This window comes from Symphalangus syndactylus, chromosome 22 (genome assembly GCF_028878055.3).
Source record: "Symphalangus syndactylus isolate Jambi chromosome 22, NHGRI_mSymSyn1-v2.1_pri, whole genome shotgun sequence".
NCBI classification, from domain to species: Eukaryota; Metazoa; Chordata; class Mammalia; order Primates; family Hylobatidae; genus Symphalangus; species Symphalangus syndactylus.
This window is the reverse complement of record NC_072444.2, coordinates 57,148,835-57,175,349: the sequence shown is the minus strand read 5'-3', so window position 1 is coordinate 57,175,349 and position 26,515 is coordinate 57,148,835. Positions and strand designations below refer to the sequence as shown.

Genomic DNA, 26,515 nt, shown 5'->3' with positions numbered 1-26,515 from the left:
ACAGAACCAAAGACAAAACCCACATGATTTTCTCAATAGATGCAGAAAAGACCTTTGATAAAATTCAACAGCCTTTCATGTTAAAAACTCTCAATAAGCTAGGTACTGATGGAACATATCTCAAAATAGTAAGAGCTATTTATGACAAACCCACAGCCGATATCATACTGAATGGGCAAAAGCTGGAAGCATTCCCTTTGAAAACTGACACAAGACAAGGATGCCCTCTCTCACCACTCCTATTCAACATAGTATTGGAAGTTATGGCCAGGGCAATCAGGCAAGAGAAAGAAATAAAAAGTATTCAGATAGGAAGAGAGGAAGTCAAATTGTCTCTGTTTGCAGATGACATGATTCTATATTTAGAAAACCCCATCATCTCAGCTCAAAAATTCCTTAAGCTGATAAGCAACTTCAGCAAAGTCTTAGGATACAAAATCAATGTGCAAAAATCACAAGTATTCCTATACACAAACAATAGACAATCAGAGAGCCAAATCATGAATGAACTGCCATTCACAATTGCTACAAAGAAAATAAAATACCTAGGAATATAGTAACAAGGGATGTGAAAGACTTCTTCAAGGAGAACTACAAACCACTGTTCAAGGAAATAAAAGTGGACACAAACAAACGGAAAAACATTCCATCCTTATGGACAGGAGGAATAAATATCGTGAAAATGGCCATATGGCCCAAAGTAATTTATAGACTCAATACTTTTCCATCAAACTACCATTGACAGTCTTCACAGAATTGGAAAAAACTACTTTAAAATTCATATGGAAGAAAAAAGAGCCCATATAGCCAAGAAAATCCTAAGCAAAGAGAACAAAGCTGGAGACATCACACTACCTGACTTCAAACTATATTACAAGGCTACAGTAACCAAAACAGCATGGTACTGGTATCAACAGAACAGAAACCTCAGAAATAACACAGTACATCTACAACCATCTGATCTTTGACAAACTGGACAAAACAAGCAATGGGGAAAGGATCTCCTATTCAATATATGGTGCTGAGAAACCTGGCTAGCCGTATGCAGAAGACTGAAACTAGACCCCTTTCTTACACCTTCTACAAAAATTAACTTAAGATGGATTAAAGACTTAAATGTAAAACCCAAAACCATAAAAACCCTAGAAGAAAACCAAGGTAATACCATTCAGGACATAGGCATGGGCAAAGACTTCATGATGAAAATGCCAAAAGCAATTGCAACAAAAGCCAAAATTGACAAATGGGATCTAATTAAACTAAGGAGCTTGACTTATCACCTCATAACAGCAAAATGGCTGCCAGAGATCCAGGCATCATGACCTGACACAAACTTGCCTAAGCCAGGGAGGAAGTGGAGTTAAGAAGAACTCCCCTCACATGTCTCTCTTTTATAATCAAATAGAAGGATTTTCCTCACAGCATTCTGGGACACAGGACTTACAGTACTAAATCCAAGAAAGTCCCAGGCAAACCTGAGTTGGTCACCTGCTTCATGTCAGAATTGGGTCACATGGCTACTCTTTCCTGCAAAAGAGGCCAGGATGCAGATTATGGAATATTTTGTGTCTCTCATGGAGGCTGCCCCTGTCAGTAGGAAAGAAAGGGACATGAGTAGTTGCTGGATAAGAACCTAGCAGCCTGCCTATACAGGCATGCCTCTTGCCTTCTTTCTTCCTGGTAGAATCCCAATTTTACTCTGGCATCCAACACCCTTGACCACAAGAGTAAGCCAATCATAGCAGTTCTATTTCTGCTTCGTTTGCCAATGACTGATTAAGAATAGCCATATGATGCAATCTGGACAAAGAAGTGGAAAGGGAAGCCTGTTTGATAAACCTTCTAGAAAGATTTTTTCAGGCTTAAAAGAGACTCAAAAAATAAAATAAAATAATCATACAATCCAGAAACTGCACTTCTGGGTATATCTCCAAAAGAATTAAAAGCAGGGTCTCGGCCAGGCGCAGTGGCTCATGCCTGTAATCCCAGCACTTTGGGAGGCAGAGGTAGGTGGATCACAAGGTCAGGAGATCGAGACCATCCTGGCTAACACGGTGAAACCTCATCTCTACTAAAAAATACGAAAAATTAGCCGGGCGTAGTGGCAGGTGCCTGTAGTCCCAGCTATTCGGGATGCTGAGGCAGGAGAATGGCGTGAACCCGGGAGGCAGACCTTGCAGTGAGCCGAGTTGGTGCCACTGCACTCCAGCCTGGCGACAGAGTGAGACTCCGTCTCAAAAAAAAAAAAAAAACATTAAAAGCAGGGTCTCCAAGAGATGTTTGTCATAGCAGCATTATTTACAATAGTGAAAAGGTAGGAGCAACTCAAGTGTCCCTTAAAGGATGAGTGGATGAACAAAATGTGATCTAGACATACAGTGGGATATGAGTAAACCTTCAAAAGGAAGGAAATTTTGACATGTGCTACAACGTGGATGAAACTTGAGGACATTATGCCATGTGAAATAAGCCATTCACAAAAGGACAAATACTGTATTATTCCACCTATATGAGGCAACTAGAGTAGTCAAATTGATAGAGGCAGAAAGTTGAATGGTGCATGCCAGTGCCTGTGGGAGAGTGGGTGGGCTATGGTTTGAATGTTTGTGTTTCTCAAAAATTCAGTGTTCACAGATGGATGGCGGCAATGATTGCACAACAATGTGAATGTACTTAATTCTGCTGAACTGTACATTTAAAAATACTTAAGAGGGTAAATGCTATGTTATGCATATTATACCATAATTAGAAAAAGGTTAGGGGGAAGGTTACTCAAGGAAGGGAAACACTTGTATTTCATTATACAAGGTGGCAACACTTAGACACTTAGCCATTGTAGGACTGTGAGGGAGCCTCACCTAGAGAGGAAGATAAAAATGATGAGAAGAGAAAGTGGGAGGGTGGAGAGACCCAGGTTCTTGAAGACCGTCGAGCTGCTGTCTGAAGCATCCCAGAGGCCTCTACCTTCAGCCTTTTCATTGTTTAAACTTGTTGAGTAAGATTTTTCATTATTTGTAGGTGAAAGCATCCTAGCTGATACAGCATTCAGCATGTGCTCACTGTTATTACTTTTATATTGGCCATCCTTCTTCAGCCCTGTTCCCACAGGTCTCTTTCCTGGCTATTTTCCTGAACTTTGGACCTACTACTTTTCATATTGGTGTGCTTTCGGATCTCATCTGAAGGCCTGGCCTCTGACCTGCTTCCTGTCACATGCAGTGGACAGTGGTAGCTATTTTGTCCCCTGTGGTGAGGGTAAGGGACAGTCCACGCAGGCTAGCTCATCTTCTTCTGGAAACATCACCCCCTCTTTTTTGCTACAGGGCCCCTTCCACATGGGCCTCCTTTGACCAAATGTGGGCACATGATTCAGGACTAGTCAATCAATGCCCTTCCAAGGATTTGGCCTGAAACTGTCAGAGAAGAGGCTCTCGTCTCCTGGAGTTTCTACCAATGTGCATCACATAAGCCGGGAGCTGCCAGTATCCCCCAGCCCCCTCTGGCTCATCAGTCCCAAGAGCTGCATGCCAGATCCTGTCAGATTCTGTCACCCCCAGCCAACTTAAAGAGTCCCTTAATGATGGCATCTGCAAACTCCACCCAGCCCAAAGTCTGACCCGATAAGAACCATGCTAGAAGCCCTCAGCCCACTGTAGAAGCTGGATACAGCCCATGACTCTGCATCCAGGTAAACGAGCCTGGGAAGGGTAGGAACTGAGCTGTGGCCTCTGTCATCTCTCAGGCCTGTAGTTCCCCTTTCATCCTTTCTGAGGGTGGCAGGATAGAGCCAGACCTCAGGCACTTGGCAGGGAGCCCTGATGCTTTTGTCTGGTTTCTATGCATCATTCTTCCCCAGGGATGACCTTTAATATCTATTCTCAAACAGATTCTACAGAATGACAACGAAGACAGACAAAAGCTGGGGACATTCCATGCAGCCCAGCTCATCTGGTTCCTCACCCCTTGGTTACCAACCCAGGCTGGAGTCGGTCTTCAGATTGTCAAACCCAGTGTAGCTCCCAGGCCTCCCACCTGAAGGCCTCTCAAATGTCTCAGTGCTATGGCAACTGCACAACCATTAGCACAAACAAGTGAAAGAAGGATTCATTTTTACTTGAAGCTATGAGCACAATGTAAAATTTCCCTAAGGAGTTGCCAGTCTCAAGTCGAGAATACCTGTGAGTTCAGGAGGAAATTTCACACTTGACTGCAATTCTTTCATCAATTCCATTAAAATCAGACTAAGCTGGGCACAGTGGCACATGCATGTAATCCCAGCATTTTGGGAGGCCAAGGCAGAAGAATTGCTTGAGCCTAAGAGTTTGACACCAGCCTGGGCAATGTAGTAAGACCTGGTCTCTACAAAAAAAAAAAAAAAAAAAATTAGTCAGGTATTGTGGTATATGCCTGTAGTCCCAGCTACTTGAGAGGCTGAGGTGGGAGAATTTCTTGAGCCCATGAGGTCAAGGCTTCAGTGAGCCGTGATCACGCCACTGCACTCCACCCTGGGTGCAGACAGAGTGAGACCTTGCCTGAAAATAAAATAATAATAATAATAATAACAATAATGATAATAAATGAAAACAATTCCATTAAAATTACAATGGCTATTGCTAACCTGTTCATTCTGTCTTCAGAGAAATAAGAAAAAAATGGAAAAAAAATTTTTTTAAAAAAGAAATCCCAAACAGGAGACAAAGTGAGATCTATCTACTTTTCCCAGTCTTCCCCCCTGAGTGTCCCTGTGTCAGTCCAAGTCCTCCAAGAAGAGAGTTACTGGAAGAAATCCCTGTGAAGGATAAAGAGGAGAGGGAGCTGGTGTACCTGGGGAATGGCTTCAGACCACAGTGCAGGTCTGACAGCTGTGAACCGAGAGAGGCAAGGAAGAAAGGGGTGGAAGGAGCCCCACACTGCAGTGAAGCTCTGAGAAAGCCTCAGCCAGGCTGGTGCAGAGCCCCAGGGTAGAGACAGCCCAGCAGAAGGTCTTGCAATGGGCAGAAATGGCCCGGCTCTTGGCCCCTGCCATGCTTAGTATTAGCTGGGAACAGCCGGGGAAAGCGTGGCCTCTGTGTGAACCCTGGCGGGTCCAAAGGTGCAGTAGCTAATGACTGTCGACCAGCTACCCTCCTCGCAGCAGGTTCTCTTGAAGCAAGGTCTGAGTGGAGACCCCTATGGCCACCACAGCCCCTCCCACACCTCTGCCTCCCGTGAGCCCTCCAGCACCTGCTGCTGCTTGGTCTCTCCTCTTTACCAATCATAACCTGCCCTGCTCCCTAGTAATCTCGGATTATTAATCATGTCAATAATATTGACATGGCACAGGGATGCAGGGGACCTACAAAGATTAATCCATTCAACCTTGATCAACCACCCACCTACCATGTGGGGATGCAAAGATAACTTAGGCCTATGGCTCGAGAAACTCCAAGTCTAGCCTAGGGATTCTCAACATTGGCTGCACATTACCACCAGCTAGGGGGGTTTCTAAATCAGGGATCAGGGGCCGGGCTTGGTGGCTCATGCCTATAATCTCAACACTTTGGGAGGCTGAGGTGGGCAGATCACTTGAGCCCAGGAGTTCGAGATCAGCCTGTTCAACATAGTGAAACCCCGTCTCTACTAAAAATACAAAAATTAGCTGGGCATGGTTGTGCACATCTGTAATCCCAGCTACTCAGGAGGCTGAGGAAGAAGAATTGCTTGAACTCGGAGGTGGAGGTTGCAGTGAGCCAAGGTCATGCCACTGCACTCTAGCCTGGGCGACAGAGACTGTCTCAAATCAATCAATCAATCAGGGATCAGTGTGGCCTACTGGTCAAGTCCAGCCTGCCACATGCCACATGTTTTTGTATGACCCACAGCTAAGAATGTTCTTTACATTTTTAAGTGACTGAAAAAAATGAAGAGAGGGGTAATATTTTCTAACTTGAAAAGCATACGAAATTTGAATTTCAGCATCCATGCGTGCCATCTTACGGGAACACAGCCATGCTTCTTCATTTATGTATCCTCTGTAGCTGCTTTCGAGCTACCGTGGCAACACTGAGGAGTTGCAACAGAGACCAGACAGCTGCAAATCTAGGATATTTACTATCGGGCCCATTACAGAAGAAGGTTGCCAACTCCTGGGTTAAGGCCTTAAAAGTGTCCCTAGAATCCTGCTATAAGAAGCTTATGGGGACATTGGCGAGAGTTGTTTTGGAGGCTCCTCAAGATATATGCAGAAGCCACACTGCACTATGGGCCCCAGATTCCCAACACACCACATGCCTGACAGTCTCTCTCTGTCACCCAGGCTAGAGTGCAGTGGCATGACCTTGGCTCACTGCAACCTCCACCTCCGAGTTCAAGCAATTCTTCTTCCTCAGCCTCCTGAGTAGCTGGGATTACAGATGTGCACAACCATGCCCAGCTAATTTTTGTATTTTTAGTAGAGACGGGGTTTCACTATGTTGAACAGGCTGATCTCGAACTCCTGGGCTCAAGTGATCTGCCCACCTCAGCCTCCCAAAGTGTTGAGATTATAGGCGTGAGCCACCAAGCTCGGCCCCTGATCCCTGATTTAGAAACCCCCTAGCTGGTGGTAATGTGCAGCCAATGTTGAGAATCCCTAGGCTAGACTTGGAGTTTCTCAAGTACTGCATCCCACTGACCAAGAAGAAAGAGGTGGAAATGATGGATTTCCTGTTGACCGTCCTCCATACTGCCTGACTTTAACGAAGTTTTAGTCTTTTAACTAATTTAGAGGTAAAAATACTGCCTGTGAAGCGCAATGTTTATACTGCTCCTTCTCTATAAGTAAATGCATTCTTCTTCATTCCTAGATATGATCCTTCAAAGCAGACTGCAGCACTAATTCATTCCTTCTGCCAAATCCTTTACATACGTCTCATTTCTCTGTCTTTCCATCTTTGCGCCTCAAGTTCTATCTGAAAACACGTAATCTGAAAAGATCCTTGGACCCTATGAGATGTTGATGTCGCTTTAAAATTGACAATCTCAATTTATCACGTACACAAAATTAAAGGAAGAGCCTTGTTTGGTTTGAACAAAATACAGAAACCTGTCCTTGAAAATTTTGTCTAGTTGAAGAGATAGAAAATATGCATAAATAATAAATGTATGTGTCATAGAGGCTTAAAATTCACCGTGCAGAAATCCAGTATTCGCACAAAGCTGGAGTGAATGGTGCTGATGAGAGAAGGCTCTCAATTCAGTTCCTTGCTTTTTTTTTTTTTGAGTTCTCAAAAAGGATGTCCAGGTTGAGTCCATTCTGAATCCTTAACTGTCCCTTTCATTCAATAACTGCCTGCTTCCGTTTATTCAATAATTGCTTGCTTCCGTTTCTTTCGTGTTTCCCAGCAAATGCTTTGGAATTCTCTTCACCGCTATATGCATTTTCTCCTAGTGATAGTGTGTATCTCTATCGGTCCTCCTGATAGAGAAATACTTTGTGTTTTCATTTCAAAGATAATCTTAACATTTCTGTCCTTTACTAATTATAATAAGAAAATTTCTCGGCTGGGCACGGTGGCTCATGCCTATAATCCCAGCACTTTGGAAGGCTGAGGAGGGTGGATCACCTGAGGTCACGAGTTCAAGACCAGCCTGGCCAACATGGTAAAACCCCGTCTCTACTAAAAATACAAATTTAGCTAGGTATGGTGGCAGGTGCCTGTAATCCCAGCTACTCAGGAGGCTGATGCAGGAGAATCTCTTGAACCCGGGAGGCAGAGGTTGCAGTGAGCCGAGATTTCTTCCCTGCACTCCAGCCTGGGCAGCAGAGCAAGACTCCATCTCAAAAATAAAAAAAAAAGGAAAATTTCTCTTTAACAGCAATAATCAGCAAGTCAAATATTTCCACAGAGTAAGATGTTATTTTTTTAAGATAGTGTTTCTCAAACCAGGATTTGAGCATAAATTCTTGAGGAGGCATAAGAATTTGCCTTTCTTGGGTTGGGCTCAGTGGCTCATGCCTGTAATCTCAGCACTTTGGGAGGCTGAGGCAGGCAGATCATGAGGTCGGCGGATCACGAGGTCAACAGATCGAGACCATCCTGGCTAACATGGTGAAACTCCGTCTCTACTATACAAAAAACTTGCAGGCATGGTGGTGGGTGCCTGTAGTCCCAGCTACTCGGGAGGCTGAGGCAGGAGAGTAGCGTGAACCCGGGAGGTGGAGCTTGCAGTGAGCTGAGATTGCGCCACTGCACTCCAGCCTGGGCGACAGAGCAAGACTCAGTCTCAAAAAAAAAAAAAAAAAAAAAAAGAATTTGCCTTTCTTGCAATCAAATGTGAGGTATAATATAAAAATTCATGTTTTGACATATGGATATGAGAATTTGGAAGCATTTAAAAAATCTACCAGTGCCAAGAAGACTGGGATGGTTGGACTCCTCAAGGTTTTAATACCTTAATGGTTGTCAGTAAATGCTGGCAGTCCACTAAAGCTGTTCACCATGAGCTGCTGGTTACTGTGGAAAGAAATTAGAGGTGGTGGAAAACAAGGAAAATGTGAGGTACAAGCCAGCAGTATCCATCAACAAGCTCTCCTCTGAACCACATTGGAGTCATGGTACAGCTGGCGATCAGGAGAGGTTCAGGCATCACGGTGTCAACAACATCTTCTACAAGTTGTGGGCCAGGACATTTTTGTAGCCAAGGGGGCCTAGCCTGTAAAAAGGGGGAAAATGGGGTTCTTTTTACCAGAAACAATAATACAAAGTACAAAATGGGGAATGGCACAGAGGAAAAATTAATACAAGGAAGCATTTGTTGAGGATTTTCTCTGTAACAGACACCACCTTAGCACTTCTACATCCATGGTTTTGTTACTCTCACAACAACTCTGGGAGGTGGAAACTTATTATCCTCATTTTACGATGAGAAAACTAAGGCACAGAGAGATGAAGTTATTGCTCGAAGCCAGACAGTTAGCAAGTGCCAGGCAGTGGCCACTAGAGCAGAGACACTCAGCTGTTAATCTCCACCGCCTCTCACAAGTAAATCGCTGGTGGTATTCAGAGACTGAGACCTTACTAACTGGGAAATCTGGGAAGGTTTCATGGGTTGTGGGCAATGAAACGTTTACAGGTATTGAACAGTCAAGAATTAGGAGGTAAAAGCACCTATGATAAAGGAACAAGCATAAAAAAGCATTTTCTTTCCTGTTTTTTTCAGGTTTCTTTTGGTATGTGGAACCTCTCTTCCTAGCACCCATAACAATTCTTCACTCACAGTGGATGCTCAAACGGTAGGTGTAGTGCCAAAATGTACAGAAATCAATCTGGGAAGTACAGAGAACTCTCATTTGAAAATAGGTTAGGAGCTTTTGGATCCAGCTGTGCCTGAAGCTAGCTAGACTTCCTCTGACCTTTCCAGTTACCTGAGCCCGTGCATTTTGTTTTTTCTACTTAAGGTGGTTTGAGCTTTGTATTTTCTCACTGGCCACTAAAAGAGTGAAGCATGAAGAATACAGTCTGAAAGCAACCAATTATGTTTAAAAAATCCCACTCCAGAACCTTTGGCAGGGACCAAATCCTCATTCTCCTCCTGCTGGCCCCACCTTCCCCTAAGCCGGTTCCGGATAAAGAAAGTTGCTTTGAGCATGACAAGGAAGAAAATGGCAGGAATTCCCAGGAAATCCAATCAATGACAGGGAAGGGAACAAGGACACCATCCCTTCCTTAAGCCTCTAGAAGCCCTCCTGCTAGTAGGGTCCATTTGCCAGCCAGGTCTCCAAGAAGGCAGACCCAAGCAGCCACATTCTGGAGAGCAGCTGCAAAGTCGGCCATGCTAATGTTCAGTTTGGTACCTAAATTATTTCTCACATAAATGAAAGGAAAAGATGGTCCTCCGGGAATATTTTCAGATGCACTCAAGAGAACAAAGCACTTCATGGGATTTGCTGAGAAAAGAAATCACGATCGAGACTCCATAACCTTTTTAATGCTCTAGTTCTCAAAGTATCATCTTCTGATCACAGCATCAGCAAAACCTAGGAACTTGCTAGAAACGCAAAATCCTGGGCCCTAGCCATCTTTGGTTTAACAAGCCCCCCAGATGATTTAATGTCCATTTTAGAGAGTTTGAGAGCCTCAAGAAAAATGTGTAAGAGTTGCGGTTTACTCCATTCATTCTATAAAAGTGTCTTTGGTTTGCTATGCTCTATGATTTAAGACAATTTAAGGCCGGATGCAGTGGCTCGTAATCCCAGAGCTTTGGAAGACTGAGGTGGGAGAATGACTCGAGGCCAGAAGTTTGAGACCAGCCTGGGGAACACAGTGAGACCCTCTCTCTACAGAAGATTTTTAAAAATTAGCTGTGTGTGGTGGCACATGCCTATAATCTCAGCTACTCAGGAGGCTGAGGTGGGAAGATTGCTTGAGCCCAGGATGTCGAGGCTGCAGCGAGCTATGATCACACCACTGCACCTCAGCCTGGGCAACAGAGGATGTATTGGTCAGGGTTCTCTAGAGGGACACAACTAATAGGATGTATGTATATATGAAAGGGAGTTTATTAAGGAGAGTTGACTCACGCGATCACAAGGTAAAGTCCCACAATAGGCTGTCTGTGAGTTGAGGAGCAAGGAAGCAAGTGGTGGATCAGTATGAGTCCCACAACCTCAAAAGTAGGAAAGCTGACAGCGCAGACTTCAGTCTGTGAATGAAGGCCTGAGAGCCCCTGACAAACCACTGGTGTAAGTCCAGGAGTCCAAAAGCTAAAGAACTTGGGGTCTGATGTTCAAGGGCAAGAAGCATCCAGCAGAGGAGAAAGATGGAGGCTGGAAGACTCAGCAAGTTCACCCCTTCCACCTTCTTCTGCCTGCTTTATCCTAGCCACACTGGCAGCTGATTAGATGGTGCCCACGTAGATTGAGGGTGGGTCTGCCTCTCCCAGTCCACTGACTCAAATATTAATCTCCTTTGGCATCACCCTCACAGACACACCGAGGAACAATACTTTGCATCCTTCAATCCGATCAAGTTGGCACCCAATATTAGCCATCACAGAGGGAGACCTTGTCTCAGAAAAAAAAAGCAATTTAATTCTGCATCAAAAAAACAAACATGTCCTTACATTTCACAGAAGTAAATCATAAGGCTAGTTCAGTACAAAGGAGTCCAGCAAATATTCCCCTTTGCAACTCCCTCAAGTAATTCCAATATCACTGCTGTGAAAAACAGGAGCAGCTCTAGGAATGTCAACATTGAGGGAAGGTGAGGTTAATTTCTAAACATCTATCTTTCTGTTCGAAGACTTCTAGGGCACAGCTATCAACCATTCACATTTTAGGCTAAGTGAGAAATCCTCTCCTCTTGATGGAAGAAACATTAAAAAAACAAAAACAAACAAACAAAAAAACCAAGAGTATATGGGCAAGAGAAAACACATGACCCTTCCAGCAGGCTGTGAAAGAGATGGAATTTGCATGGGAGAGGGGATGAAAGGATATGAGAATGAGGAAGGGTTGTTCAATTTTAAAGTTGAGGACATTTGCTCTATTAACTCTTCCCCTTTCTATTTAGCATCAGCCCTCAGCCCCTCAGTAGAAGGGACTTGGGAAGGAAAAAGGTAAGCCGGGATAGCCCAGAGATGGCTAAGCTAAACACAAAAGTGGGGTCTAGTACAGGGTCTTATAACTTTTGAGAGAAGGAAATGCTAGGATTCCCCAAAGCAAGATGGTGGCCCTCTTTGACAGGCAAAACCAGCTTCCAGGTTTTGCTGCCTTCTTTTGCCAATGCTTCATGGTCTCACCCTGTATCCGTTGTCCTTGATGCTCTTTCCGGATGAAACAATAAAAGGTTCTCCCATTTTCATTCTGTTCACTGACTTCCTAAAGGCAGAGCCAAGGTTTTGCTAGGGAGACCAAAAACGTAAATCCTCTCCCTTCTCCTCTAATCTGCAGAAAGTAAAGGCAAAGGTAGACTGTTAACTGTCTTGACACTTTAGGGCTGTGTGACTTGGCACACGTATGAATGAAAATCTAATAGGAAGAAGAAAAAATATGCATTGAAATACCTTTCTGAAAAATAAGCTAAGTTTTTGGATTTAAAAAAGGGACACATCTAATTGACCCCCAAATTCCAATTAGTTTCCATTACTCTAAACTCCTTAAAAACACTTCTGGGTTGTCTGTGAACAAAATTTATCAGTTAGCAAAGGTCAAGGACAAACATACATTCCATCATCTGGGTTGGCCTCACAGATGGAGGTAAAGTTGACCCAAGTAGTCCCATTCCTGGAGGAGGGAGGGGCCCCAGACTGTTTGCACAGCCCACAAGCCCCACCCAGGCACACTCCTCCCCCAATAATACAATCCCCTCTTAAACCAGAACTTTATGACACCCCACACTCAGACTCTCATCTCCTTGGCTGGGGATCACTAAGCTCCACTTCCCAAAGCTTCTCTGAGCAGATACTATGCACACACGGGCAAAAATTGGCAATTGCCATCTTCATCCTAGTACTTGGTGCTAGGCTCCCTCCCAAAATGTGTGTGGCCATTGACATTCTTCGCAACACCCACTCCTATTTGCCTCTGACTTCCTGTCCAAGTGGCTCTGTTTCCCACTAGTGAGTAGGCAGAGCTCCCTACAATCTCCCCAGTCCTTCCCGCTTTGGCAGACGGGAGGAGCACACTTCCAAACAGTTCAGGACCTAGTGCCAGGCGTTGACTTCCTACGGAGGCTAGGCTGCAGCTGGAGTACACGGGTGTGGGCACATCCTGCTTCTGCTAAAGCTGCAGTGCTCCCAGGACAGGACAATAGCTGCGCATCCCCCAAACATCTAGCTGTCCAGCAGTGGAGATCTTGGCCCCTCTGGCTTCTCTCAGCTCTTGTCACATCTCAGCTCCTGGAACAGACTCGAAAGGGACCCTCTCTACCCTGCCTTCAAGAATTTAAGAAACTCAGATTTCAGAATGTTGGCAAATTTTAGAGAAAGACAAAGAAACCAAAAAAAAAGGAAAAGCAAGGAAGAAAGAATTCACAGATTTCATCTTTTGCTACCACTGAAATGCATAAAAATAAAGACCACATTTCCAAGCCTTCTGGATCACAGCTTGCCTTCTGCCAGGATACTCTGCCTGCAGAGCAGCACTACAAGAAGAAGGAAATAAAAAGTTGCCAAATGCCCAGTCTGTTTACTCTGCAAATCATGCCTGGAGGAGGGGGCTGACTCCAGATGGCTCTGGGCAGGCAGTGAAACTGAAGAGTTTTGGAATGCGCTGCTGGGAGGCTCTGCAATTGCCCCAAGCAGATTCTCGCCTGAGCTGGCGACTGGAGCCACTCAGCTCCCTATCACATTGTCATCAATCATGAATTTGGAAAAACTTTCAGTGCTAGAGTTTGTTATCAACTCTTAATGAAAATATATAGGTTTCACGGAATTGTCTGAGAAGCACAGAGTGTTTGAATGTGAAATAGCAAAATTGTCTGATTAGGTGCTAGGGCCAAAGTGACTGCCTGATTATAGCTGGGAGCAGGGGGAGGAGAAAGGCCATGGCACCTTCAATACACGAAGATGATGACACCTCTGGAGATCAAGCCAGGGCAGGGAGTAGCCTGCTCTAGAAAGTATCAGGAGACTTTGCTCCCATAAAAACAATACAAACAGACAAGCTTCTATGTTGAGCACTTAGCAGGCTCTGTGAGGAGGACTCTGCAACCCAACTTCATTCAATCCTCACATTGATCCCATTTTACAGATGAGGAAACTGAGGCTGAAAGACATTAGTGATTTGCCTAGGTCTCACTAGAATCCAAACCCAGGTCTGTCTGACTCTAGAGGCTGAGCTCTTAAGTAGGAGTCAACAAACTTTTTCTGTAAAGGGTCAACTCAGTAGTAAATATTTCAGGATTTGTGACCACATAAGGCGCATGTCTTCATTTGGAGGGTTTTGCTTTTGTTTTGTTTTTTTTGCAATTTTTTAAAAATGTAAAAACCCTTCTTAGTTCTCTGGCAGTACAAAAACAGGCTCCCAGGTAGATTTGGCAGATGGGCCAGAGTTTACTGTTCTTCATCACCTCATGCTTCCATCTACCTGTGACCTTGGACAAATATTTCTCACCTCTCTGCAACTAGTGGGTTTTTAAAACGGGTTTAAAACAAAAGGACAAAATAGGAAATTGGGAAATGTGAGGGTAGTGCTAACTTCCCAGCATCCTGGGAATATTACCATCTCCTGTAGCTTCTACTGTAGTAATTTCTTTGTGATTTTTACATTGGGTAAATCCTTCTAAAGGCTAAGCTTGTGATAATTAAATAGCAAGTTACTTCAAATTTGTGTTGGAAAAAAGTGACTGCAATTAAATAAACATACATGAACCATGCAACATATCACCTAGTCAGTCACAAGAGTTCGATGGGAAAAGACTGACATCATCAATTGCTTAATTTAATCCACAGCCTCTTCTCCTTTAATGGACAAAGCAAACTTTAAACACATGAAACATAGGACAAAATAAAATAAAGCCAGAGATTTATCTACATGGAGGAAAGTTTAGGGTTGTATTCATATGTACATGGAAATAAAACAAAATTAAGCTATTTATAATAATTCTAGGTAGTGCAAGATGTTGGGCAAGAAAGAAAAAATAACCACTGGCAACTTCACCGGCTGGTTATGATTTGCATCTATATAGCAGTACCAACGCCAATACTACATGTAGCCCAAACAAAAACAATAGAATTCTATCAGGAGGATGGAAGAATGAGTGGTGAGGGGGTAATGTTTTAGGTACCAGACAGAAGAGTGAACATGAGCTAAATCTTCATCTTCTCTAATAGACAGTCAATAGATAATGGCTCAGACTGCAAAAAAACAAACAAACAAACAAAAAACCACCAAGAAACAGCAATATAAGCATGTAGAGATACGGAGATAGATACCAAAAGAATCAACTAAAATAGTTGAAATGGTTGCCCCAGGGAGCAGGAAAATGGTGGTGGATACACAGGACTACTATCATTTGTAACAAGTCTTGTAAAACTATTTGACTACGTGTATGTATACTTTGATAGAATAAAAGCCAAATTAAAAACAATAACTGGGCCGGGCACGATGACTCACACCTGTAATCCCAGACTTTGGGAGGCTGAGGTGAATGGATCACCTGAGGTCAGGCGTTCCAGACCAGCCTGGCCAACATGGCAAAACCTCGTCTCTACTAAAAATATAAAAATTAGCCAGGCATGGTGGCAGGTGCCTGTAATCCCCTCTACTGGAGGGGCTGAGACAGGAGAATCACTTGAATCCAAGAGGCAGAGGTTGCAGTGAGCCAAGATCACACCACTGCACTCCAAACTGGACAACAGAGTGAGACTCCATCTAAAAAAATAAAAATAAAAAAAAACTGGAGAAGAAATGATAGACTATTCAATATACAGTGTTATAACACTATAACAATAGAAGAGAAATTTTAATTATGTGAAATCTCTTTAGGTACAACATGAGTTTCTGTAATACAAATTAGCTCATACGCTATTGGTAAATAAAGGAATCAGGTCAGTATAATGCGGAGTCATGTTAATATTCAAGGGTTTCCAAGAAATTAAAGTTTTTGCAACTGATGAACAGCAGCTGACCACAACATATGCTAAAACAGCTGAATGTATAATCTGCAAAGGGACACAATTCTATATGCAGTGTTTCTTCACTGTATATTTTTCTCTGGGCTTAGTTTAGTAACATGCCGGTGATGAGGCTTCCCTACTCTTTGCACATTTTCCATTACTGCTGCACTTAGCAGTCTCCATCTTTTCTTACTCCTCAACCATTAAGCTATGCTCAGTTTTTTCTCTGTTAGGTAGAATTCTATATATGCTACAATATATCATTATTTATTGAGCATTTAAACTGTCCTTTAAACTGTGCTAGTAGCTTTATTAGGATTCTTATTGTCTTTTTAGTGCTCTGGTTACAAAGTAGCTTAGGTTTTGAGTGGTCTTTCCTTAACTTTGATTTTCCCATAACCTTGGGATTTTTAGTGTGTGCTCTTGCAGAATATGAGGGTTTTCAGAAAAACTTTATCATGTTATAATAGAAGTTCTTGTACCTACTTGACACCATATATAATTATTAAAATTCTCAGCCTTCTTTATAAAGCGATTTTTTAAAACAATGCTATTTAAAAGCTGTGTGGTAGCAGAATTCTAAGATGAACCCCAACATTCCCAACTCCTGGTGTACAAGACCTGTATTATCTCTTCTCCTTGAGTATGACTGGGACCTGTAAATATGATGATTGTCATTGCTATGATGACGTTGTATTAAATGGAAAATACGAAAGGATCTTTACAGATGTAATTAAGATCACTAATCAGTGACTTTCAGATGATCAAAAGGAAAATTACCCTGGAGGGCATGACCTAATCAGGTGAACACATAGAAGAGGATCTAGAGGTGAGAGACTTAAAGCCTCAAAGACACTCCTGCTGGCCTTGAAGAGGCAAACACCATGAGTTCCACAGCTGCAAGGAAATGAACTCTGCCATGGGAGCTTGGAAGAGGATCTCAAGCCTCACACGAGACCCCAGCCCCAGCCAACACCTGGATTGGAGCCCTGTAAGACACTGCACAGAAGACCCGGGCTGTGCTCAGAATCTTGGTCCAAGGAAACTGTGAGTAATAAGTGCATGTTTGTTTTAATCTGCTGAATTTGTGGTGGCAATTGGTTATGAAATAGAAATAGCAAAAGAAAACAAATACAGACAGAAGCAATTTTTATTCCTTCTCTTTTAATTATCCTAGTTTGCGTTAGTCTTTCCTAAAGAAGGAACAGAACCTAGAATCTTGGAGAATGAAGGAGAATTTTGATTAATTAGATATCATAATATTTTGAAACTGCTATATAATAAAAGTCGGGGCCAGGCGCAGTGGCTCATGCCTGTAATCCCAGCACTTTGGGAGGCTGAGGCAGGCGGATCACGACGTCAAGAGATTGAGACCATCCTGGCCAACACGGTGAAACCCCGTCTCTACTAAAAATACAAAAATAAATTAGCTGGACGTGGTGGTGCACATCCATAGTCCCAGCTACAAAAGGAGGCTGAGGCAGGAGAATCGCTTGAACCTGGGAGGCAGAGGTTGCAGTGAGTCGAGATCATGCCACTGCACTCCAGCCTGGGTGACAGAGCGAGACTCCATCTCAAAATAAATAAATAAATAAATAAAAGTCACCACAAATAGTGTTAAACACCAATACTATGCTGGAGGAAAAGATCTCTAGCACATATACTTACAGAGGAAGTGGACTTGGACACTAAATAAAGAGGCCAGCAGCCTCCTTCATGACATGATCAACCAGTATACGTACAGTCCTGCAATATGCAAGGTGGGGCATGGGGTGGGGCATGGATGATGGGGAAAACACTGGAATCTTTTGTTGCTATCCCCATGGAGAAGCTGGACAGAGATGGGTTCCCAGTTTTTCAAATTCAGAGCTGGAACTCCAAATATGTTTTCCATAAAAATGATTTGGTAGCCTATTGAATCCATAGCATGGCAGACATGGCTGGAATCTTTGCAAGTTGACAAGAAGAAATTCCTCCCTAATCTCTACCAGAGGTGGTAAGAAGTGAGGCTTCCTGAGAAAGTAACAGGAAATTCCCTGTTGTAGAAGACACTGGAGCCACGACAGCCATTTGACTTTTCTAGACCACCTAAAATTTGTCAACATTTAAGTTCACTGGAATGCACATAATAGAAACCTTCAGTTAACTGGATATTTGGCATGGTTTCTATTAAGAGAAAAGAGAAGTCATGAGAAAACAAAATCTAATATCTAGCCTTGATCGTTTAAAACATGTCTCTTCCAAAAAAACTCCTGGGGACAGTTAGCATTCATCCCAGTTTTCATTTCCATCCACAATGACAGACTGAACAGTGAGATTTAATGATCAAGACAAAGATCCTGGAAGGGCTGGACAAATTTAATCAGCAAAAATTAACTTCTGCTCCACAAATTGTATTTATGAAGGCAGGACACCAGACACAAACATTTTGGAAAGATATTTTAACAATGAACAATTGAAACCACTGTAGCACGCTTAAGTTGCTTTCGGAAAACATACCTAAGCTTGGAGGATATTTAGGAGCAGACAGTCACATTCCCACACGGGCTACTACATCATGTTGGGGAAACAGGCAGAATCCTGCATCCCTGAGAACTTCTAGGTAACACAGATGAAGTTTGGGTCATTATACATGTCGAATCAAAAGGAAAAGGCAATTACCCAAATAATTTGGCCTTTTTACAAATATCTCACTTGAAATAACCAGATAATTACAAATGGCTTATTTTGTACTCTGGGCATATTTTAGGTGTGTGTTGAAATATTCATATGAATTCTTCCATTGTCCATTTCGGTTTTCCTATGTGGAAATACCGCAAGCCTGACGCGATACCATAGCAGAATTCTAAGCAAGTGTGTTGACAGTGGAGTCCTGGATTGAGGATGGAGGCCCCAGAGTTAGGGGGAAACATTGGCCAACTGGACAGCCAGTGACTTCTTCATTTGAAGACCAGACAGATAAACACAGCTCTCACTGGCCTTGTGGGGTGCACCGTTTTTCAGAGTCCAATCAAGAAATTAATGGGATTCTGTAGGATGCCTCAAGTCCAGCACTTTGCAGCACGCAGAACAATAATTATGCTCAATTACAGCCTAGCATGTGGTTTCTGGCACCATAAAAATCACCTTGTGTCAAACCAATCTTCAAGGAAAAGAAGGGCCTGTTTTGGCACTCTTCTGCACTGCTAAACATCAATCCCTAATTTCGTTTCCAGAGAGCTTCCACCATTTCATATCTGTTACCAGCCTCCATGAAATCCCAGGGCTAACATGTTCAGTGATGGCATCAATATTTCCAGGGAGCTTCAAGACTCAACCTGATTCAGAGATGAACAAAGGATTCTTACTGTCCCTGTCTTATAAAAATGGATCCCTGTTGAGGTCATATGATGAGAAAATAAGTCAGAAGCAAAACAGAAAACAGCCCACATTTGGGAATGGATTTATTTTCATTTTAAGGTTTCAGCCAAGCCTGCTTGTTTGTTCCTTCTTGCAAGCACACACCCACCAGCTGTTTCGAATAAGAATAGGTAAAGCCAAGCCAAATAAAACAATAGAAGCCCAGGGAGAGTAAGGCAGCAGATGCGGAGGCCTGTGCCACCGACCCAGAAGTGGCAGTCTAGATGAGCCACAGCCTTCTCCCTGCCTGCGACTCTGGGCACAGAGATGAATTTCCAAGGCTGGGGGTTGAGATGCATTTTAAGAATCTGTTCATGCTCTATAATACTGAGAAGGCTGCAAAACCACTGGCTTCTTGGGTTCCATTGTCTAAAATGTACTCATACTCACATATTTCAAGGAATTCCAATTTGGAGTGATTATTTAGGAAGCCCCTAATTTCACCTTAACACTAGAAAGCAAGATTCATCCAGATTCAGGAGAGTCTAATGTAAAGGAAAGGGAGTGAGGGTAGAGCACTGGCCAAGAAACTGGCATCGAGTAAATTACAGACATGACCAGCAATCTGCAGTGAGATAACTATAAATGTCTACAATAGTAAAGCACAAAAGTATGCTTCTGTCCCTATAAAACTGTCATAAATGAACCTCACATTGATCATCCAAGGGATTCCACTGTTCTCTAAAATGTTATATAGCACATAATAACCCTATTATAAATTTGATGTAAAATTAATACGCCAGCTTTAAGCATGAAACATTTTATATGCCTCTGTAAAATTAAGAGGCAACTGGAGGATCAATTTAGATGTCTTGAAATCAGAAAAAAAAAGATGTCAGCTAGGAATGTCTGAAACATACTGGACTTTTCTTCCAGAAATCATCCAGTCGTAGCAACACTCAAAATTACCCCAATGATTAAACCGCACTTTGACAAATACACCCTGCAGTTCCACCGATCGTCATAAGGTGATATGAATCTGCATGGAAACCACTTAGGGGGCTCAGACAACTCAAAGGAGAGTCTAAATTTATAAGATTTGAGTCTGAAAATAATTCCAGGCTGAAAGACCAACACATCTCATATTAATTGTTTATAAAGTGAAGTGTATCTACAATACAGTGCCTGCTGCAATTGGTTAGCAGGCCAGAGACTCTATGCGAAGGTCCTCCTGAAGAAAGAGCTGTTTAAAGCTAAAAATCATGCAGTTAGGGGCCGGGCGCAGTGGCTTACCCCTGTAATCCCAGCACTTTTGAGAGGCCGAGGCGGGCGGATCACGAGGTCAGGAGATCGAGACCATCCTGGCTAACACGGTGAAACCCCGTCTCTACTAAAAATACAAAAAAAAATTAGCCGGGCGTGGTGGCGGGCTCCTGTAGTCCCGGCTATTCGGAGAATGGCGTGAACCCGGGAGGCGGAGCTTGCAGTGAGCGGAGATCGCGCCACTGCACTCCAGCCTGGGCGACAGAGCGAGACTCCGTCCTCCCACCCCAAAAAAATGCAAAAATTATGCAATTAGGGAGGCTGGCTGGGGCAGCCAAGAAACCCATCTGAGAAGCGTCCAAACAAAGCTCATTAATCTGAAGGCACCAAAAGAAGGCGTTGGGGCGGGGATGGTGAGGGTGGTCTCTTCTTGGACAGAGAGCTTGGTCATGTGTGGCTTGCACCTCCAATGCTCTTGAAAATGGGTATTTCCAAAGGGAAAGTGTGATTCAAGTGGGTCAGTCATGCCTTGAGAAAGGCTGGTGCTAAGTAATACGGACAATTTCAACCCCAAGTAAAACTGAAAACTGGTCAAATTTATCTGAAGGGCTCTCTTCATCTCTTTTCCATGTCTCAGACAGGCGTAGTGGCTCATGCCTGTAAATCCCAGCGCTTTGGGATGCCGAGGTGGGAAAGTGACTTGAGGCCAGGAGTTCAAGACCAGCCTGGGCAACACAGCAAGACCCTGCCTGTACTACTACTACTACTACTAATAATAATAATAATAATAATAAGCCCTGCACGGTGGTGTGTGCTCGTAGTCCCAGCTACCTGGGAGGCTGAGGCAGGAGGTGGGAGAATCATTTGAGCTCAGGAGTTTGAGGGTGCAATGAGCTATGATCCTGCCACTGCACTTCAGCCCGGGCAACAGAGCAAGGCTGTTTCTCAAAAAAAAAAAGGAAAAGAAAAAAATAAAGCCATTCTCTTTCCTTTCTCGAAAGTTAGGTTCTCATGCTACTGCCAGCTCCTGTGATGTGTCTATGTGCCTAGCTCCACCCATGCGTAGATCAGGTTCTCACCCTCTCCCATCAAAATTTAGCTGCCTTATGTTCCAACTCCCTATGGTATTCCTACCTAAAAAAAGGAGGGGCAGCTAATGCATTAATTGTTAGTAATGGCTTAATGGAAAGTCTTTAGCAAATCCACTTGCATTTTAATAGAGGTCTTTTAGGCCTTGGTAGAGAAGTTAGTAATGGGGGCTTTGGGGCTTTTAGAGAAATAAATTAGGGTTCCCCTGACATTTACTGCAGGGTCCTTTTCCTTGCTGTCCTTAAAGCTATGCTACCAAACACTTCCAGAAGTCTATTGTCACCTGTGGCTTGAGAGTCCTGGTAGAGGTTCCCTATTTTGACTGTGGCAGGCCCCTCCCAAGAGCAACTGAGCTCAGCACAGTTCTTTTCCCCTCCTTCCACCATCCCTCCAGTGACAGGGCACTGAGAATGATGCAAAGGAGAAAGGCAAGGAGAGAAATGATTTGCATCTTAGACTGGTGCAAATTCACACTTTGTGGAAAATTAACAGGTTCCTCACAAGACACCCTCCCCAGCCACCATGAGACCGGATGCTCCTTAGCCTCCCCAGGGTGAGTCGAATGCGATCACATGAATATTGATATCCGAAACTCCCTAGGCCTAAGCATCCATTTGCCCAGTCAAGAATTTCAATTCTCCCAGTTTTTCTCCTCTGCTCCACATATTCCTGGGAATCACCAGGATGTGTCTTACATGTGCCAACAGTGAGCCTGGGCTGCCTCTCACCCTGAGTCTGTGTCGCTGTGGAGGCACCACTCTGCAGCCTTGTTCCTCTCTGCAAGCAGGCTGCTACCCACACTGGCTTGGACCTCTGCCCCAGTCAAGGGGGCAGAGCTATGTCACTAGTCTCAGGGAGTTTCAACAATGCCTGTTGGAAAGGAAAACCCACCTAATTATTGTATCCTTTCTAATTCACTTAGGAAGGATGCACAACATCTTAAATATTATGCGGTTTTGGGATCCAGTATAACAGAACTTTCAGGCCACACAAAGGCTTTTCCCATAGCCTGTTTCATGGTAGGTATCAGGACGCTATTCTTGGAACTGAAGATTAGAACATGCCATCCCAAAATATGCTATTTTCAGGTGAAGGCAATTAAGAAACAGCCAATGCAGGAAGGGCTCTCTGCCCTCCTCCTTTCTGCCTAAAAGCAGTGTATAAATTTTCTGTGAGAAATTTGTCTTTCCAATACTAGTAAGAAGAAAACATTCTTATCACTGGAGACGAGAAGTCAACTCTGACATGAGTCTGCACAAATAAACCTTACGGAAATAACCCTTATTGTCCATTCACTTCTCCCATATATTTCCTAGGTTTTCCCCCTCAATTTGCCACCCCTAGAAGCCCAAATTCCTTTTCTTTGTCTAGTCACTTCCCCACAATTTATTGCCCTTTGTTATGATGGTACTGTAAGCCCCCAAGTCTCACCACTTCCTTGAGGTTTTCACTTTTTTTCTATGAAGGCCCCCTTCCTGTGCCACATACAAATATTAACATCAAATAAAATTTAAATGATTTTCCATTATTAATCTCTCTTTTATCAGTTTAATTCATAGGTCTCAGTCACAACATTAAGAGGGCAGAGAAAAAGTTGTGTCCTCCCTCACTATTATCAAGCCCTACTAAAGAATATGGCCTAGCATGCAGGATTCCTTCTTTCTAGGACTCACTGACCCTCTTTTAATCTGATCTTCCATTCAGACTTCCCTCCCAGGCATTGTGGAGTTTCATCTGCAAGCTACTCTCTACACAGTATTTCTCAAAAGGATGGCTTCACACTTAACAAAGTGATGGCAGACTTCTAGAGTGAATTTATTTTGGAGGTGTTAGCCAAGACCAAATGCTGCCAGGGAGCCCCCCTAGAGCTCAGACTCATGTCCTCAAGCAGGCATTGGATTTGTTGTCAATGGCGTTTTACAAAGTTTTTTTTTTTTTTTTTTTGAGACAGAGTCTTGCTCTGTCGCCCAGACTGGAGTGCAGTGGTGTGATCTCAGCTCACTGTAACCTCCAACTCCTGGGTGCAAGCGATTCTCCTGCCTCAGCTGGGACTACAGCACACGCCACCATGCCCAGCTAATTTTTTGTGTTTTTAGTAGAGACAGGGTTTCACCATGTTAGTGAGGATGGTCTCGATCTCCTGACCTCGTGATCCACCTGGCTTGGCCTCCCAATGCGCTGACATTATAGGCGTGAGCCACCACGCCTGGCCCGCAAAGCTCTTGCTTAACAAAAGTTGAGACTGGTCTCAGAGAATGCTCCTGCAACAGCAAGAAGAGAAAAATTCATTCCTGTTTCAAGGACCACACAGGCAGGGATCAAGGTGGAAAGAGATGGTTGTTGGAGAGAATGTCATAGAGACCCATGTTTAACTCATTCATGTCCTCAAGTTGAACAGTGCTTTGTTGTTGGGGGCCAAATGCCTCAGGTCTCCAGGATGTGCAGTTCAGATGCCCAACACTTTCCAGACGGTAGATTAAAAGCCTCTGCTTAAATATTGAGGCTGGTGTTTCTATTACTGAGAGCTATACACTTAAGGCCCTCCAACACATGATTGTGGGTGTCCCACAATAAAGCACCTGCTGCAATATTCAACCCCAGACTTGGCTTGAAGAGGAAGATCCCTTCTGATGGTGAGGAGGAGGATGCTGAACCATCCAAGGTCAAGGTGGAGACCCTGCATAAGCTGTGCTAGTCAATACAGGCAGGACTCCTTGCACCTCAGAGAATCATGTGTTTGGGACTCCATAGGCCATAAGTTTAGAGAAGGTACTGCCCCAGGTGGATCATTTCTTGGGCAAAACTTAAAGACCCAAGGAAGTGAAAACACCTATCATTTTGCTCTGTTAGCATACAGCAATGGTATACCTAGCAATTCAGATGCTAGTTTGCCTGGGAGCAGTCAGGAAACATGAACAGGAAGCAGAAGAGTCATCCCATTCCCTTGAATAAATGGGCTCTGATGACCCTGGAGGATGGAACTCTAAAGGGAAAAAATGGAACAATCAGACTGGGTCCCAGATGTCAGCAGTGAGACAGATGGTGAGGCCAGGTAAGGTCAAATGCAGCACCCAACGACCTCTCTCATTCCTAATAAAAAGATAGTAAGGGCACCTTTGACTCTCAGCTTATAAACATTAGCCTACATCCGGCAGGCTATCCAGAGGTGAGATTCTGGGAATCTGAGTCTAGAAAAAACATTACTGGAAACTAGGATCAGGGAAGAAGCTGTCCCCTCTGGTCATCCTCAGCCTTCATTCCTGCTGCCACCATAGAGCAGGTCATATAGACTCTGAGTATGACATCCTCAGTGTTAGACAGAGCTTGTCTGGGGTCAGAGCATGGTGAGAAAAGGAGCCAGAACTGGATAACAGAGGCCCTGGAGAGGACAGAGGGAGAGATGTTGGTTAACATTCAATAAGGAGGCTGCTCAGTCCATACTTGAGCATGTGAAGCCTGGCATCACCTCATATATAGAAATATGACCCTGGGGACAGAGTTCTGAGACACAGCAGAGCAAAAAGCCATGCCCTGTTTACCTCCAAGAAGAAAAGTTTAAGTGAAGTTGGTAGAGACTTTTGCAGGTACTGTGAAGAATACACTAGGGAGAAAGAGAAATAAACATTCTCTGCACTCTCTTGGAGGCTTTATTCTTCCAGACGCTTGGTTGCAGGTAATAATAACCCAGACTATCTTAAGAGGAAAAAGAATAATGTATTAGCTCATAGAACTGAAAGCACAGGAATAAGTGCCCATTTCAGGCAAAATTAGATCCAAGGCCTCCAACATGTTTTCTGGAAATTGTTGCTCTGATTCTGCTTTCCTCTTGATGTGATTTGGATGTATGTCACTGCCCAAATCTCATGTTGAATTACAATCCCCAATGTTAGCAGTAGGGCCTGGTAGGAAGTGATTTAAATCATGGGGGCAAATTTCTCATGAATTGTTTGGCACAGTCCCCTTGGTGCTGTCCTCAAAATAGTGAGCAAGTTCTCGAGAGATCTGGCCATTTAAAAGTGTATGAAACCGAGACAGCCAAGCGTAAAGAGGTCCCCAGAGAAACTCCAAATGGCCTGCGCACTGGGAGTGGTGCACACTGGGGTAGTGCCTCAGGAAGTTCGTCCTGTTTGCAGCCGGAAGGAGCCTGGCCCCTCCTCTTCCTGGGCGGAGCGTGGGATTCAGTCTGCGAGGTGGGAAGCACACTAGCAGGATTCTGGCTTTGTAGAAGGTCCCTGTTGGGGATTTTTCCCTTTTGCCCAATAATTTCCATTTATTCTCACCCTTCAAAGCGTCTGCACGCCTGATGTCTCATGGCCATGTGACAAGAACCCAGCTCTTAGCTGAACTAAGGGAAAAGTCCTACAACAAAACCTCCCTCCCCACTCTCTATCTCTCTTCCTCCTGCTCCAACTATGAGAGAAGCCTGCTCTCCTTTCACCTTCCCCCATGATTGGAAGCCTCCTGAGATCTCCCCAGAAGCTGATGCTGGTGCTATGCTTAATGTGCAGCCTGAAGAACCATGAGCCAATTAAACTTCTTTTCTTATAAATGATCCAGTCTTAGGTATTTATTTATAGCAATGTGAGAATGAACTAATATACTTCTCTATAAGCTTCATTTTCAGGCAGGCTCCCTCACCCATTCTGGAGAACATCAGCTACTCTAGGCTTACAGTCTACAGTTTAACAATCCCAGGGAAAAAAACAAGACTCTTTTTCAATATTTCCAGCAAAAGTCCAGGCATTGATGCCAATTGGTGCAGGTTGGTCATATGCCCATCACTGGTTCAGCCAATCACTGTGCCTAGAAGGACATGTGGTCTGATACATTAAGCCCACATCATGACCTCGCCTCTGACACCTGTAGGAGGGATGAGAGCTCCTCTTTATAGGACTGAATTGAGAGTGGGAGGGCTTAGCTTTCCAGAGGAAAACAGGTGCACTGCTACTCAAAGAAGGAGTGTTGGGAAGGTGAAACAAATGTTCACTCACCCAGCGGCCTAGGAAGCCACTTCTGCCATAAAATTGCAATATGGGTAAATGCTGTAGCTCTGAACACAGGCAGGGGTGGGCTTGAGTCCTTATGACTTACTAGTATGAGCTCAGTGAATGATTTCACTCCTTTAGGCCTCAGGTTTCTCACTGTAAAGTGAGGATACTGCCTTCTTTGTGAGTATACTGGGAGAGTGAAATGAAACAATATTAAATATTCATTCAAAGCTAAATACTAATAGTACCTTTTCCCA

At 43.8% G+C, this 26,515-nt stretch overlaps 1 protein-coding gene across 6 annotated transcripts in view; it reads right to left on the bottom strand.

Annotated features, from left to right (window-relative positions):
- Positions 1-4,343: 4,343 nt before the first annotated feature.
- Positions 4,344-26,515, bottom strand: part of SLC35F5 (solute carrier family 35 member F5) — a 121,960-nt gene continuing 99,788 nt past the window's right edge. Inside the window, exons 18-19 of one of the 6 annotated variants that reach the window (XR_010118724.1) lie at positions 23,384-23,531; positions 18,010-18,896 (exon numbers count right to left, since the gene is read on the bottom strand). The gene's annotated coding sequence lies outside the window, so the exon portion shown is untranslated. Of the gene's footprint in view, positions 4,360-8,412; positions 8,674-11,770; positions 11,906-18,009; positions 18,897-23,349; positions 23,532-26,515 lie in introns of those variants that run through there. The other 5 variants (XR_008653981.2, XR_008653983.2, XR_010118723.1 and 2 more) reach the window with 5 other exon arrangements.